Source organism: Pinus tabuliformis, chromosome 5_2 (genome assembly GCF_031772625.1).
Source record: "Pinus tabuliformis cultivar Carrire ecotype Pingquan chromosome 5_2, CPIR1, whole genome shotgun sequence".
Classification (NCBI taxonomy): domain Eukaryota; kingdom Viridiplantae; phylum Streptophyta; class Pinopsida; order Pinales; family Pinaceae; genus Pinus; species Pinus tabuliformis.
The window spans coordinates 83,688,151-83,704,216 of NC_142306.1; positions in this window are offsets into that span (position 1 = coordinate 83,688,151).

Here is a 16,066-nt window from a genome sequence, read left to right on the forward strand (position 1 = left end):
GTGGTCAAGTGATTATTCTCATTCATTCAATTAACATAAATATATTCAAAAGCATGCATAAAACTATGAAGAATGGTGGATTAATCGAGAATAATAGGCAAAATGAGCCCAATAAGTTACCCATTTTTTGGGCTCATCATCACCCCCCTGCTGAATGTGTTGCTCATCCTCTGAGCAACTAATCTAGCTCATCATCTTTGATTGCTTTGACTGCCTCTCTGACATCCCAGGCTTCCAAGGTGATGTCCTCTTCTCGGTCATGGAACCCTGCTTTTCTCTCTACTTCCTCCCATTTCCTGTGTTCTTCTTCTTCTTTGACCCCTTCTAGCAGTCCCAAAAGCAATGGAGGACTGAACTTTAGGCCGATCCAGTTGGCCTGCAGATTTTGCATTGATTGTTTATAAAGTGGTACTCTTACCAAGGCCTCCCTCATCCTTGTTGGGGAGTGGTACTCTCTGATTTTCAGACTGTGGGACAATGTGTTCCATCTCCTTGTGCAAGCATGAATGCAGTTATCACCCAACAGTCTCTCCATGTCCTCAAAGTGAGCAATGGCCTAAGCTTGTTTTTCAATGTAGTCTAGGAGAACCTATGGGTTGTTGGCAAGTGCTGATGGGCATACAGTAAAGCTGTGGGATCTTCTGGTTCTGCTCTAATCATGAGTGTCTCACTTAGCTCCCAGTTCATAATATTCTGAATCTCTACTGCCCTCTTTTCCTCATGGTTTAACCAAGAGGCCATGGCCATGAGTTGCACATCTCCCAATGCAGCATTGGGGTCCCACAAATTCATGTTTGGAAGGGCCAATTTGTGTAAATAGAATTCTGATAACTTGGCCTTATCTTCTGCTGAGTTACTGCCACACAAGTCCATAAACTGATGGTAATTCTGAAATGGAATGGTGCCCCTCTGGGCCAAGGTGTTAATTTGAAATTGCAACCATTGATCTTTAAGATATAATGCATATGACTTAGCAGGTTGCATACATTGTAAGTCTTCTATTGCCCAACTGGCCATGCAGGCCAATTGGGCCTCTTTGTCTTGCAACTGTTGTTTCAACCTCTGTATTTTTTTTGCTGCCTCAAATTCCTGTTCTTGCAGCAGCTTTGTTAGCATTTCCACATTAGCTTGTAGCTCTTCCTCTTTCTGCTGTGTCTCAGCTATGTCCTTATCTGCTGGAGGTCCTCCCTCCTGCTGCTGCCCTCCCAAAATGGACAGCCTAACTTTCTTGTGGACTTCCTGTAGCTGCAACTATTTTTTTAGCAGCTCATTCTCCTCCTGCAGCTTGGCTCTTTTGCAACTTTCTACATGCTTATCATGGCCAATTCTCCTCTTAATTCTTTTAACTTTTCCTCCATGTGGCCTATGTCCTCAATTCCCTTAGACTTGGTGATTTTCATCCATGTGTGTGTTCTAATCCTCTCTTTCTCTAATTCGAAAAATAACGGTACAGCAAATTTCTGTGGGATGATTTTCCCACCCTCTAGCAAGTTGTAGTATGAGCCCAAGTCAGGTTGAGGGGTAGGTTTAGGTATTTCTTCTATTTTTCTCTCCCCTTATGATTGTTTAGCTACCTTTTCCTCCGATTTCTCAATCTTTTTCAACTTGGCTAGAGTTTCTTGTAGAGATGTTGCAGCTTTTTGTAGAGTTGCCTTTGAGTCTAGCGACTTAATTTTCTCTTTCCATGTAGAGGTTTTTGGGCTTCCTCTTTCATAAGTAATGGATATTTTGGAAGCAGACTCTTCCTTCTGTTTAGTGGGTGAGTCCTTAATGACAATCGGTTCCTTGGACGGTGGCTGAGGTTTGCCTACTTTGATCCTTGTGCTTTTTCTGGCTTTGAAGTACATGGAGGTTTGCCTCTTTCTTTGCCCTTTTTGTTTTATAGGTGTGCTTCATGCAGCAAGCACAGTTGCTGCCTCCCTTGCCAACGTCTCAGGGGATTTCTCTTCCTGTTGTTCTTTTTCTTTGCTTCGTGTAGAAATCTCTGTGTCCATTGTTTCTGTCTGTATTGCTGATGTCTTAGGGTGTGCCTTTCACGTTTCTTTCTGGGTGCCTTCTTTGGCTGTGGCAACCTTCATTTGGGCTTTCTCAGCCTTTTCCTTTCTACTATGTATCCTCTTTTCCCTTGTTGTTTTTCTATTGTTTCTTTCTCTGTTTTAAGCTCAGCAGTCTTGCCAATTTCTTTCTGTTCTTCCTGTGCTTCCTCCATTTTCCCCTTTGCTTGAACATCTTAGGTTCCCTCATCATTGTTCTTCTCAATTTCTTCAGTGTACTCCCCCTCTTCACTGCTGGATGGGGTGATGTTTTCGGCCAAAGTTCTAATGTTATCATCCCTAGACATGTTTTTGAAGATTTCCCAAGATATGGGGACAATGTAGGTATGTAAAGCATCTTCCACCAACAGTTTGATGAGCCCATGATGGGCAAGCTGATATGGGATCCCTTCATTTAACTTCGTCCCACATTCAATTAAGGACTGAAGAAGGAAATATGGGATGCTCAGCTTCTTGGCTGGAGGCAAGTCAATCCCATGCCTTAATTCACACAGCAACCTGAAATGATATCCATAGATGATGCTAAACCTTCCTTCACATGTGATATACTTCATAATTTGAAAACTAACTTCACTCTAGAGAGGAGGCAAACTGGTTCTTCTAACCCCGTTTTTATCTTCTACAGGATGCTCCGTGGGCAGAAAAAATGACTTCTTAGCAATTTGGCCCAATGATCTCTCTTCTTTGCTCCAAAGGAGCCCCAATGGTAGACCAGTAACTCCACTAATGAGCTCAGGGATGAGTTCTAGGGTCAAACCCCTAAAACTAACTGTGGCATGTGTTTTTGACTGTGGTCTCAGGGACATTAAAAACTCTTTAGTTATTCCCTCATCATAACCCTGGATTTTTTCAAAGAAGGAGATCCAATTTGCCTGAGTGAAAAGGTCCATCACCTCAGGGTGCTCGTGCAACTTGTTGGAGTCTGAGGGTTCTTTCCTTATGAATCCTCCTGCCATGGTGTTGAGTGCTCTTTTATGTTTCAACCAGAAAAGAAAATGCTCAGGAAAACAACAGTCAATCGCTGAAACAGGAGGTAGCTGAATTCGGTTTCTTCTGAACCCAAGAAGGAATTTATTGTGCATTCTATATCAACTAGCAATAATTCCCTTGTTTTAAGACTACTATCACTCAAAATTTGACTATCTATTTATGAAAAGGAAAATTTGGTTTTTACAGAACAGAGCATAGGGACACAAGTTCTCTTCTCAGCATACAGATAGATATGTAAATTCAGTTTTTCACACACACAGACTGGTCTCTATGACTGCATATATCCTCCTTGCAGGAGAATTTAAAAAGAAACGTGGAGGAGATTTCTGATGCAGAAAAATTGGGGAAACTCAGTGAAATATGCAGGCAACTTTCACGTTTTTTCAATACACAGGCAAACTTTCCTCTTGTTTTTCAAACTGATGTCGTTCAATTCACCACCTTGCACAAACAAATTATGCACAGAGAAATTTTTTCTAGCCTACCTCATTTGGAGATTCAAATTCAACGAAAATTCCGGGTTTCCTTTCTCCACAAAGCTATTCCACCTTTCCTGTAGAAGACTCCCAGTTCCTGTAGAATGAAACTATGTTTCTGATAGAGCCTGATACGCAGGAGATTTTTGAAAACAGGCAGAAAAACTGGTGGAGGACGACTGGTTAACTGTTTTTGGAAGCGATGGATGCATACTCCAGTCGAGGACGTTGTGAGTGCAGAATGAACAGAAGGTGGTGCATGTTTCAGTTGGGCATCTTTTAACTGCGGTGTGATTCGTGGTGAGGGGATGAGGTGACCGGACCGGACTATTGGTTCGATTTCATAGCCATAATGTTTCTGCATGTTTCTGACTGCCATCACCTCCTCTCTGTTGTTATTGCCGCCACCACTACCAGTCCCGGCGATTTCTCCCTGAATGGACACTCCACATGTGTTGTTCGTCCACCTAATCGGCAATTTTGAATGTAACGGGGCTCGTTTGGATTCCACGAGGATTTTTAACTGGCCGAGGGTGGCCAGTTGACTAGCCACCGATTCCACTCAATCCGAACCATTCCCATAGTCATGCAGCCTTAAAATATGATTTATGCAATTGAAGAACGAGTTTAGGCACTTACCTGCGTGGTCGCGTCTATGTTATGCAGATTTCAGGTTTGGAAGCCATTCCTTCGTTTGTTGTTGTTGCATGCACACTGCATGCTTGGTCTCGGTTGTTGCTGATGTGAAAATGTTCAGGTAGAGCTCCATGCATGCTTCTTCTGCCATACTTTGTTGTCTCTATCTCTGAAGTATGTCTTTCAGAGCGATTAGTTGCTACAGGATTCCTGTAGGAAGTCCAGTAGCTGCTTCTCCTCCCAGAATGCAAGCTAGAATGAGCAGGGCTACACTAACGACGAGGGTCTCGGCTAATGAGGAGTCTAGATGGAGGGTGACAGGTATGGTGAGTGAGAAACTGATGCTTGATTTGTCATCAAAAAAAAAAATCTGGCAGTATGAAGAAAACAAGATTCTGTGTGTGACTGTGCAAGCATATAAAATGGGTGCAATGGGGGTGTACAGAGATATAAAAAGGCGGCATATGGCGATGAATGGAAACAGGGATGTGGACAGGCCTCATAGGCAGATTCCCAACCTTTAGATTCCCTTTTGAGATCAATTTTGCTCGTCTGTAGGTTCTACAGGATCTTCTTGTAGAAGTCACAGAACTTCCTGTAGCAGACATAGAACTTCTTGTAGAAGGTGAAATCTTGGCCCGAATGAGATCAAATCTTAGGGAAGGGTAGTGGTCATGGAGGAATTGATTGTGAGGGATGCATGCAGCCTGGTGTTGACCTCTGTCTTTGTCTTGTGAGATCCTCCTAACCTGCAATGACCTTCCTGCAACCTGCAATTTATTCAACAGAAGCCAGTTTTTTTTTTTTTTTTTTTTGCTAAGACAACCAGGGGCGCTTTCGGGAGGTTTTCACCCTCACTGTCTGCCATGGACGCCTCCAAGAGGTTTTCACCCAAGGATCTTCTTCTTCTTTTTTTTCTTTTTTTTTTACTCAAAATTTCGGTGGAGTGGAGACAGGGGCCTGCTCCACTACCAGCACTGATTTATCCAGAGTTTCAATGAACTCCTGCTTAGAAAGGGGCTTCCTGTAGATCTTCAATTGATGCCCACTGACGAGCATGGGGATGGCTTCTTCATCAATGGTCCTGATAAGGAAACAACCATTGTCGTTACATTTCTCCTCTGTATATGATCCCAACCATCTCGTCCTCAGCTTCCCTTTGAAATCCTTGTATCTTAAATCATATAACAGCGCCCAATATCCTGGCTGAAATTACTTCTCTTTAAGGTGCCGGTCATGCCATATTTTTCTTTGAAGTTGGACCACCTCTGAGTGGAGGAGGGCCTGCATTCTCTGTTCATCTAGTCCATTCAGCTGAAATAGTTTTGCCTGTTGTGCATGGCTGAGATCTAGGTCTAGCTGAGCTACCAACCTCAATGTGTTGTATTCAAATTCTATGGACAGAAAAGCCTTCTTCCCGTAAACCAGCTCATAAGGTGTGAAACCTATTGTAGTTTTCCAAGTATTGTTGTAGGCCCAGGTGGCCTCAACCAAGCAATCTGCCCAATCTCTTCTACTGCTACTCACCACTTTAGTCAAAATCTCTTCCAAAGCCCTGTTAGTGACTTCCACCTACCCATTTGCTTACGGATGATAAGGGGTGGAAGTTCTGTGCTTAATCTTGTGATGAGCAAGCAGGTCTTCAATCAGGTTAGAGGTAAACTGACTTCCTTGATCTGTGACTAATTCTCTTGGGTAGCTAAACTTGTAGAAGATATTTTCCCTCAAAAACTCAGCCACTTTTTCTTTTGTTGCTGCCTTGATTGCCTTTGCTTCTACCCACTTTGTCAGGTAGTTCGTGCACACAATGATGTAAGACTTTTGTTTTGAAGGAGGGTTGATAGGGCCCACAAAATCCATGCCCCACTTCTCAAATGGCTCAAAAGTCACCTGAGGTTGGAGGGGCATTTCATCCCTTGGAGTCGGTTTCCCCATCCTTTGACATCGGTCACATTGGTTGATGTATCTTCTGACATCTTGATGAAAAGTGGGCCAATAGTAGCATGCCTATAGAATTTTGAAAGCGGTTGTTTTTGCTGCAAAGTGGCCTCCATAGGTTCCATCATGACAGGTTAGGAGGATGTCAAAAACTTCCTCCTCCCTGACACAACGCCTCAAAATCTGATCTGGGCCAAGTTTGAATAGGTTGCTCCCAATCCAAGTGAATGGGGCGCTTTTCCTCACGATCTTGCTCTTCTCTTTTGAGGATAGGTGTGGCGGGAACTGTGCTGAAACCAAGTAATTTGCTATATCAGCAAACCATGGAGAGAGTACTGAAATAGAAAACAGGTGTTCATCTAGCATTTGATCATCCACCATCCCTTCTTCACCTGCAGGCAAATCTAGTCTAGACAGAAAATCAGCAACAACATTTTTCTTACTTGGCTTATCAACAATGGTCAAATCAAATTGCTGCAATAAAGTAACCATCTAATGATACGAGCATTTACATCAGGTTTATTCATCAAATACCTAATTGCAGCATGATCAGTGTGTACGAATGTTTGATAACCAGTGATGTAGTGCCTGAACTTGTTTAGGGAATGGATTACAGCTAGGAGCTCTTTCTCGGTTATAGTATAGTTTAATTCTGCCTTGGATAGGTTTTTACTGAAAAAATATATGGCATACGGTAGCTTCTCTTCAACTTTTCCTAAGGCTGCTCCTATGGCTTTGTTCGAGGCATCTATGTGGATGTGGAAAGGTAGGGCCCAGTTTGGACCTCTCAAGATTGGGGCAGTTACCAGCTTATCTTTCAACACATCCAGAGCCTCTTGACAGTTGTCAGTCCATATAAACTCAACATCTTTCCCCAAAAGACCAAACAATGGAGAGGCTAGCTTACTGAAATCTTTAATGAACCTTCTATAATATCCCGCTAAGCCTAAAAAACTCCAAACATCTCTTACCTTTTGAGGAGGTGGAACCCTTTGGATGATAGCAATCTTGTTGGGATCCACCTGTAATCCTTGCTGAGAAATTGTATGACCTAGCACGGTCCCTTCAGTCATCAGGAATTCACATTTCTCAGGACTGAGGGACAGGTTCATCTCAATACACTTGGTTAAAACTTTTCCCAGGTTAGTCAATGCTTCTTGGAAGTTGGACCCATAAGGAGTAAAGTCATCCATATAGATTTCCACTAAATCATGAACTAGCTTAGCAAATATGCTCAATACTGCTCTCTGGAAAGTGGCAGGAGCATTGCATAATCCAAAGGGAAGGACCCGTTAGGAAAAGGTACCCCATGGACAAGTGAAAGTGGTCTTATCTTGGTCTTTCGGGCTGATTTGGATCTGATTATACTGCTAAACCCATCTAGGAAGGAAAATAACTTCTTCCGTGCCAGGCCATCTGACACTTGATCTATGAAAGGCAAAGCGAAATGGTCCTTCTTGGTAGCTTTGTTAAGTTCTCGATAATCTACACAGATTCTCCACTTCCCGTTTTTCTTGGGCACAAGCACCAGAGGAGAAACCCACTCGCTAAATCCTGCATCCAACAACTTTTGCAATTCTTCTTTGACAATGTCCTTAAGGGCTGGATTCATTCTCCTCTAAGGCTGCCTAACTAGTTTACAATCCTCTTTAATGTAAATGTGATGGGTACAGACTGAAGGGTGGATTCCTTTCATCTCCTTATAGCTCCAAGAAAAAGCATCCAAATGGCAGTTCAATAAGCTACACAGCTCCTTCTCCTGAGAGGGAGATAGGGATGAGTTGATCTTCAAGGTTCTTTCAGGGCCAAATTCCACATTCTTAACTCGGGAAGAGGTCGGATCAGCCACACAGAGATCCACTAAATCACTAGCTTGGGTGTCTCCTACCAACTCCTCTAATGGCGGCACACTGGGAGGCGGATTTTGAATTAAATTCTCAATAAGGTCATCCTCGGTTTGAGGACCTCCCCTGGTGGCTTCCACGTTGCACACTGGTGCAGAGTAGACTTCATCCTCATCTTCCTCCTCCAACTAGAGAGGTAAGTCATGTTCGAGCAAAGGTTGGGCAGGAGGATAGGACTAGCTATTTGGACATTGGCCCATACTTAATGGTCATGCTCCTAGCCCGACAACTGATGTAAGCATCTGCAGTAGCTAACCAAGGCCTTCCCAAAATGAGGGGGTATCCAGTGATTTTTGCCTTTGGCTGAAGGACCAAGAATTCCGCAAGGTACTCCCAAGAATCAACAGAGACCATGACATCTTCCACAATCCCTTCGGGGGTCACAGTGGAGCGGTCTGCTAACTGTAGTACTGTCGAGGTCTTTCTTAGGGAACTCTGAATGTTGAGTTTGAGCATAGTGTCCCTGGTCATCACATTAATGGCAGCCCCTAGATCAATCAGGGTGTGGGGAATTATGGTGCCATTGATGTGGACATCCACTACAGGACTCCCAAGGTCCAAATATTTTGGACAGATTACTAGTCCCAACATCAGGTCGGACAGTTGTCCAATGACATTGCTAGTTGGGGCATCTCTCTTGTGCCTGCCTGGGTGCCTGAAACACTTCTCTTTGATCAATTTGTTATAGATTGGTACATTTTTTATGGCCTGGAGAAGTGGTATTTTTACACACAATTGTTTAAGTTCTCCCAGAAGTTCAGTATCTTTTGGGTTTGGTTGCGTGGTTCCAGTTAGTCTCCCAGGAAAGGGTGGAATACCTTTGGGTTCACTTTCCTATTCCTTTTCTTCATCCTCCTTAGGAGGAGGTTGGCTATCTGGGAGGACCTTCCCAGATCGTAGGTTGATCTCCTGAATCTCCACAGCATAGGTAGGGCATGTTGTCTCTCCAGTATATACCTACTGGGCCTGTCTGTTATTGGGGTTCAGGTTCGGTTGAGTAGGCATCTGGGGTTGTCTTGGAGGAGCCGGAGGTAATGGTTGTGGTTGAGCAGGTGGTGGAGGCAAAATAGCGGGAGGAGAGTTGTATTGGGGCCTCCACCCCTGTTGAGGTGCATTCCACTGAGGTTGTGGTTGAACATGAGAATGAAACGAATGAGCAGCAGGTTGAGTATGGTATTGAGATGGATATGACCAAGGAGGGGGTGCGGACCAAGAAGGATGAGTAGGGGGACCCCAAGAAGGTATGTGCGTGGATTGGTTGGGGTTGTAATAAGTCTGGGATGTCCCTTGCATCCCCTGCTAGTAAGGTCTGGATCCATGTGGCCTCCTTTGGTTCAGGAAGTAGAGTGGTTTAGTGGCTCCTCCAGCCCCTTGGTACATAGCTTTAAGTCCGGATAAGGTTGGGCACTAGTTTGTAGGGTGGTCTTCCTCACAAACGAAACATACCTCTACTGAGTGCAATGGACACTCGTTCCGAGGATGCTTCCTTGTACATCTGGGACAAAAGATGGCCAAAGCCTTCTCAGCATCCACTTTCCTCTATTGGATTCGGAAAGTATCTAGTTGCATGGCAATCATCTGTCTCATCTCACTTTTAAGGTCTTCCATCTGATTTGTAAACTCATGTTTGGAGAACGTGGCATTGGCTGAAAGTTGATCCCCCCACCTCTTTTCTGGGCTTCCCTAGAATGGTTTCTAAACACAGTCTTTATGTCATCATAAGGTAGTTGGTAGATGCCTCCTCCAGCTAGCAAATGGAGGGTATCTAGAAGGTCTTCAGGGATTCCAGGGAGCAGGACCAGTTTCAGAGATTCGGGGTCAAGCATGCACTTGGCCCTTTTATAACTGAGTTGGAACCTTTCTTCATAGTGTTCTAAGGATTCATCACTTCCCATGGTCATCCGAAAGATTTCTCCCTTCATTTCCTTTGACCTACAGTAATCCTGATATTTGTTGTTAAAGGCTTGCTGCATCTGAGCCCAAGTTATTATACTATTTCCAGGTAACCCCATGAACCAACGTAGTGCTGCATCCTTTAGGGTAGAGGGAAAGAGTTTTAGCTTTTGCTCATCTTCTACATAGTCATAAGTTCGACAAAGGATAGTAAACTCAAACAAGAAGGTATCAGGGTCTTCAGTGGTCAATCCATGGAAGTGAGGTAAGGCTGAGGGACTTATGTTTTTCATTTCTGTGTCCCCATTGGTCTTTCGGATGGGGAAGGAACCTTCTATTCTCTCCTCATCTCCTCTACCATTTTTGTTTTTAGCCATGGTCTCAGGAGGAATTTTTTCTTGCTCTTCTTCTGTTATAGGATCTTCGTAAATCTCTGGAGGTTCACCTATGTGATCTTCCGGATCACTGCTACCAAAGAAGAGAGAAGAGTGACTCAGTGATGTGGTGGAGGTGTTGGGTAAAGAATTTTCCTGAATTGTCTCTGTTCCTACGAGGCATGAAAGGAAAGTGGGGCGAATGAAGGTAAGGAATCTTGGATTAGGGGCTAGAACAGGTTGCATGATGGAGGAAGGGTAGGTAGGAATGTGTTACAGGTACTCTGCACACTATTTTCCAAAATTGATCGAACAAAGAATAGAAAACCATAGATCTATCTATTTTGACCTAATCTGACCTAAAAACCATAAATATGATGAACAGCAGTTTATAGACAGGAAATCATGCAAGATAGCTATGGAAACTAAGCAAGAACAGATCTAAACATGCAAGTACAACTGGTATCAACTTTTCCAACTCAAAATCTAACACTATCAATTGCATTGAAAGGGAAAAACAGTGTTTTTGTGGCAGCAAGTATGCCTTGGTCTCAGCTCATGGTCCCATGGAGGGAGAGATGAGATCAAGGATTGCTTGATGGCCTTTTTGTAGATCTTTTCTATTACCAAACTTTCAAATCAACCTGAAGCATGAAAAGCTATTTTAATCATAAAAAACAACCTAAGTAACAAAGCAAGATTTTAACCTAAAGAACAGAAATTATTCTATGAATGTAGCAAAGACACATAAAAGTACACAAAGGAGGTAATAGCACTTGGTTTGGGCCCAACCCCAAGAGCTACAACCTTCTAAGAAAACTCAGAGCTGGTGCAAAGTGAAATTTATCTCCATTACTCAAAAAATAATCATGTCACAAAAATGTTTACAGCAAGAGCTCGAAAATGAGCTGAAAGGCAGAGTAGCACCAAAGTGCTAAAAACAACTATTCAAGAGCTAAACTACTAAGGGTTGAAGCCTTCCTACTTATGCACCATGAGGACTCCCAATAGCCCTCCTTAACTTTAGGGGCTTGGCTGCTCAAACTACAGTTAATCAGCCACTTCACAAAATGTGCTCGGCTGCCCCTTGAAATCATCTTTGGTGGGTTGTTGAACTCTGAGCTGATGGTGGAGAACTCGAGGAAGGGGTCATTTAGTGCAGGAGACACCCTTCCTACAAATCCTCAGCCTTGTTCCCTCGTATTTGGCTGTCAACTGGCTCATAAATGCTTGACCTTGGTCCAAAAGATGTCCAAAAATCTGCAATAAGCACGTATTAGACTTTGTGGTCAAGTGACTATTCTCATTCGTTCAATTAACATAAATATATTCAAAAGCATGCATAAAACTATGAAGAATGGTGGATTAATCGAGAATAATAGGCAAAATGAGCCCAATAAGTTACCCATTTTTGGGGCTCATCAACCTCCTCTGTTTGCGTTGAGAAGAGGGTGCTCCCACATTCTCTCGTGCATCATCCAACAATCTCTCAGCCTCTCTAGTGTGCTTTCTTCCCTCTCTGGAAGACTCTGTCTGAGTGGATGTCTCCACTCTTGAAACCTTTACATGTGGCTACTCCACATCAATCTGAGGCTCCTCAACCTTAGGAACTACAATTTTCTCCTTCAGATGTAGCTCAAGATCCCTCTCAAGGGATACTCGCATGGCCTTCTCCTCATCAAACTTGACATCCCTGCGAACCACTATCATCCGACTGGTTTGCATGTACACCCGATAGTTGTGGGGAGTATCAGTGTACCCCATAAATATCCCCAACTCTGTTGTTGGCTCAAGCTTCTTCCGTGCATCTTTGGTCACATGGCAATAAATCAATGACCCAAAAATCCTTAAGTGACAAACATCTAGCCTCTTACCGGAATAAGCTTCCTCTGGTGTTTTACTCTCATGTATCCGATGTGGACTACGGTTCTGAAAATAAACCGATGTGTTGCATGCCTCAACCCACAAGTGTAGTGGTAGGACCTGATCATGCAACATCACCCTTGTTGCCCCTATTATGCTCCTGTTCTTCCTCTCGGCAACCCCATTCTGTTGAGGGTTATGAGGTACCGTCAACTCTTGTTTAATCCCTTCCACTGCACAAAAGTTCTTAAACTCATTGGAGATATATTCTCCACCGTTATCACTCTGTAGAGCTTTAACCTTCTTGTTGAACTCTTTCTTGACCAATGCTTTGAATTCACAAAACTTTGTGAATGGTTGATCCTTTCTCTGCATGAAAAATATCCAGCATTTATGAGAATAGTAATCTACAAATATAACATAATACCTGTGTTTGGTCGTGGATACTATCAAGAATGGTCTTGTTGTGGTCACCAACAACCCCCCTCTTTGTTTGATATTAGTAATAACATCAAGCAAAGGGGGACCCTTAACCAAAAATCCAAAAAATATTTTGTTTAAAAAATCGTTTGTATTAACTCCCTAAGAGCTATATCGCGTCGCAAAGGTAGAGAGAAGCGTTTTCCCAAAGCGCATAAATACATTGAAAAAGAGCGACGCGAGAACCCATCGCATCGCGTGCATTAAAAACGCTCAAAAAGGGAAAACCTAAGGAATCGCCGACGGCCGATATGCGACGTCGCACGTCGCAATGTCGCATAAGCAGCACAGAGTGATAAAGCGAAAACCTTGCGATCTGCGATCTGCGATCATTCAAAGTTGCGATCTGCGATATTGGCAATTTGCGATAACACTTAATGACGTCGCAGTCCTCGATACTGCGATTCCAATCGCAGAAAGGACTCATCGCAAGAATTCTCCGACATAAACGGTAAACCTAAAATTGAGCGCGCACCTTAAGGGAAATTAATGATCGCATGCTTTAGTATCCAAGAATGATTGTATCGCGTTTTTCGAAGAGTCAAATCATGATGAGTGTCAGAATTACGCATTCATTAGAACTTAATGCTTTCATGTCAATCTTTTCGTCATTTCTCTTCTTCTTTGCGTAAACTGCAAGACATGTAACTGATATAAATCTATATGCAGGAAACATCTAAGGAAAAGAGGAAAGCGCCAATGGGGTAACAGAGAGAAGATGCCTCTGCAAATGGATGCCGCATGCAGCAGGACCGCGGATTCCAGAGTATCACCCAACAGGCGCTGATGAAAATAGACTATCTAAGACTCAGAGTCAAAGGCGCACAAAAGCAGCGTGTTTGCAAAAGATCTTGAAGCTCAGACTGGGTAAAGCAAAAAGAGAAACGCAATAGAAGGAGGACGCTCCAGAAAAGCCTGGAACAAAGAACGGAAGCAATTCTCGATACAGGGGATTGTCCATACAACGCGACTCCTAACTCATTGAGTCATTCGCACGACCGGAAACCGAAATAGCAACAGCAAAATCAGTTCGAAAGGAACCTGGGTTGTACTAAGTGTACGCACAGCGAATACACCCAGCTAGAGAAAGGTTTTCGAAAATATCTTCTAGTCTGTCAGAAAGAGGTGCCAGCTCTTGTCATTTCTAATTTTCAAGCTCGAACAAAAGGAAAGGACAACCAGCCGACTCTTTCACAGTGAACAGCGCATTGCTTACAGCACTAAGGAGCAGATACAGAAATGGTTAGAAATTGGATTTGATTTTTAGAAATAAATTTGTTTTTAGTAAAAGGGCGGTCATTTGAAGCCGTTCCCTAAATTTGTGTAATTAAGATTAATTAGTTAGTAGTATTTAACCCTTCTCATGGCATTTGGAGAAGGGTCCGGAAATCTGTCAAAAAACTTGTCCTCAGAACATGCACTTTTGCACCCTCGGAGGGGGTTTTTGATGAATGGATGGATCAAGATTTATTTATGTTTGCATTTTAATGTCTGTTACTGATGTTGCACTTCTGTACTCTTAGCAGATATTAGAACAAGTAGAAATAAATCGTTATTGCTTGAAGTTTATTAGTGAAATCAGTCATAAATGGTACTTTTATCTCTTGACTAATTTCTGCTTGTATTCCTAAAGTGATATGCAGCTGAGTTCTTTATATGTTAATGTATGAATGTGTGTATTACCATTTGGCACTTCTGTACGGTGGAGTCATTTATTTGTGCTTGACATATGAATAACTAATTATGCGATATGCTGTTCACAACTGTTTTGCCTAACTTCTTATGCAGAATGGTTCATCTTAATTGATTTATATTCTTATGATAGCTGAATGATCTTTATTACCAGCTATTGTTCGAAATCTTTTTAGATCGCATAATGAAAGAATTTTACCCCGGGTTAGCGTAGATTAGATGTATTGTTTTTCATTAGATTACAATAGCATAGAGTTATTTTAGAAGTTAGAATTAAATTAGCTTAAAATACCCCTAAATCAATACTATCAAACTCTACACACACACACACCCCTCATATTGGGAAACTGGTCCCATTACCCCCAGTCGGACCCGCTACTCCAAACGGGCACGGAGCCGCCAACCAGGTTCCCGACCGGGTGGGTATCCCCCTTGTTGTTGACCCGATTTCGGGGCCCTCAACATATTTGGCGCTAGAAGGAGGGCACGAGCTATGAATGGCGCATAAGTCAAAATCTAAATACCATTCTGAGAGCAAATCACCCTCACCAACTCCCCCGACTTCTCCAGTACGATTAAACTCGGAGCTAGAAGTCGCTCTGGCATCCACCGCTGCTACACACTCTAATATATCAGACCAGCTTATCATTGATCCCCCTGAACTTCAAACTTTGATTCGTAAACTCCAGGGATTCTCTATTTTTACTCAGAGGTCTGATAAATCTAAAGGCAGCGTGACTTCGCAGTACAATCCTGCTCATCCCCTGACCAGATTGAAGAGTGAAAAGTTTGGCATCCAGCCAACTGAAATCCCTCTCCCCACTAGGAAAAGAGCAAGGAAAGCACTTCCAGAGTCTGACAGAGAGACTCTTTCATCTACCTCGTCCATTTCAACTCCCTCACCGCGAAGTCAGCCACCCACATCTTCACCCCATATCACTCATCCATCTTCCACAACCCTTCCTCTTCGATCATCGAAGATCATAATATCTCCATCTTCTCAGCATCAGAGATCATCTTCTGCACTTCCATTGACTAGCAGCTCAACGATGGCCCAGTCTCCATGGAACAATCCTGGGGCAGTTTTAATGCCTCCACCCCTGAGCCCTATACCGGCCCATCCTGAGAAGTGGCTGCCTAAATTCAATCCAGAAACAGGCATGCTAGCCGAAGAACATATCAATAATTTCGTGCTTTTTGTTAATCTCAACGGAGTTACTAACGAAGACGCTGTTGTCCGGCTTTTCCCTTATACGATGCAAGGAACAGCCGGGTCGTGGTACTTTTCGTTACCTTCCGGATCCATCACAAGTTGGGACATTTTTCAAAGTCAGTTCCTCACCAAGTTTGGTGATGACAGATCCACGGCGACATTGATCAATGACCTATCTAATCTTAAGGCTGAGGCTAGAGAACCCATTAAAGATTTTAACTTACGGTTCAATAAGATCCTCAACAAAATCCCCGCTGCTTCACAACCCAGCGAGGAAGTAAGATGTGAATGGTACATCACGGCCTTACCATCTAACTTGGCTATCTTCGTAGATAGGGCAAACAAGACCACCTTAGTTGACAACTTGACAGAGGCGTTAGCAGTGGAAAAACGCGTGGTAGCCCTTGAAAAGAGATCTGCAATTGAAGAACGTAAATCTAAGAAGATCTCTTTCAAAGAAGACACCAAGAAGAAGCAAACGAAAGATCCTTTCGATATGGAAGGATTACAAAAAGTATTAAAGGCCATGTCCAATGAGATGATTGATATAAGA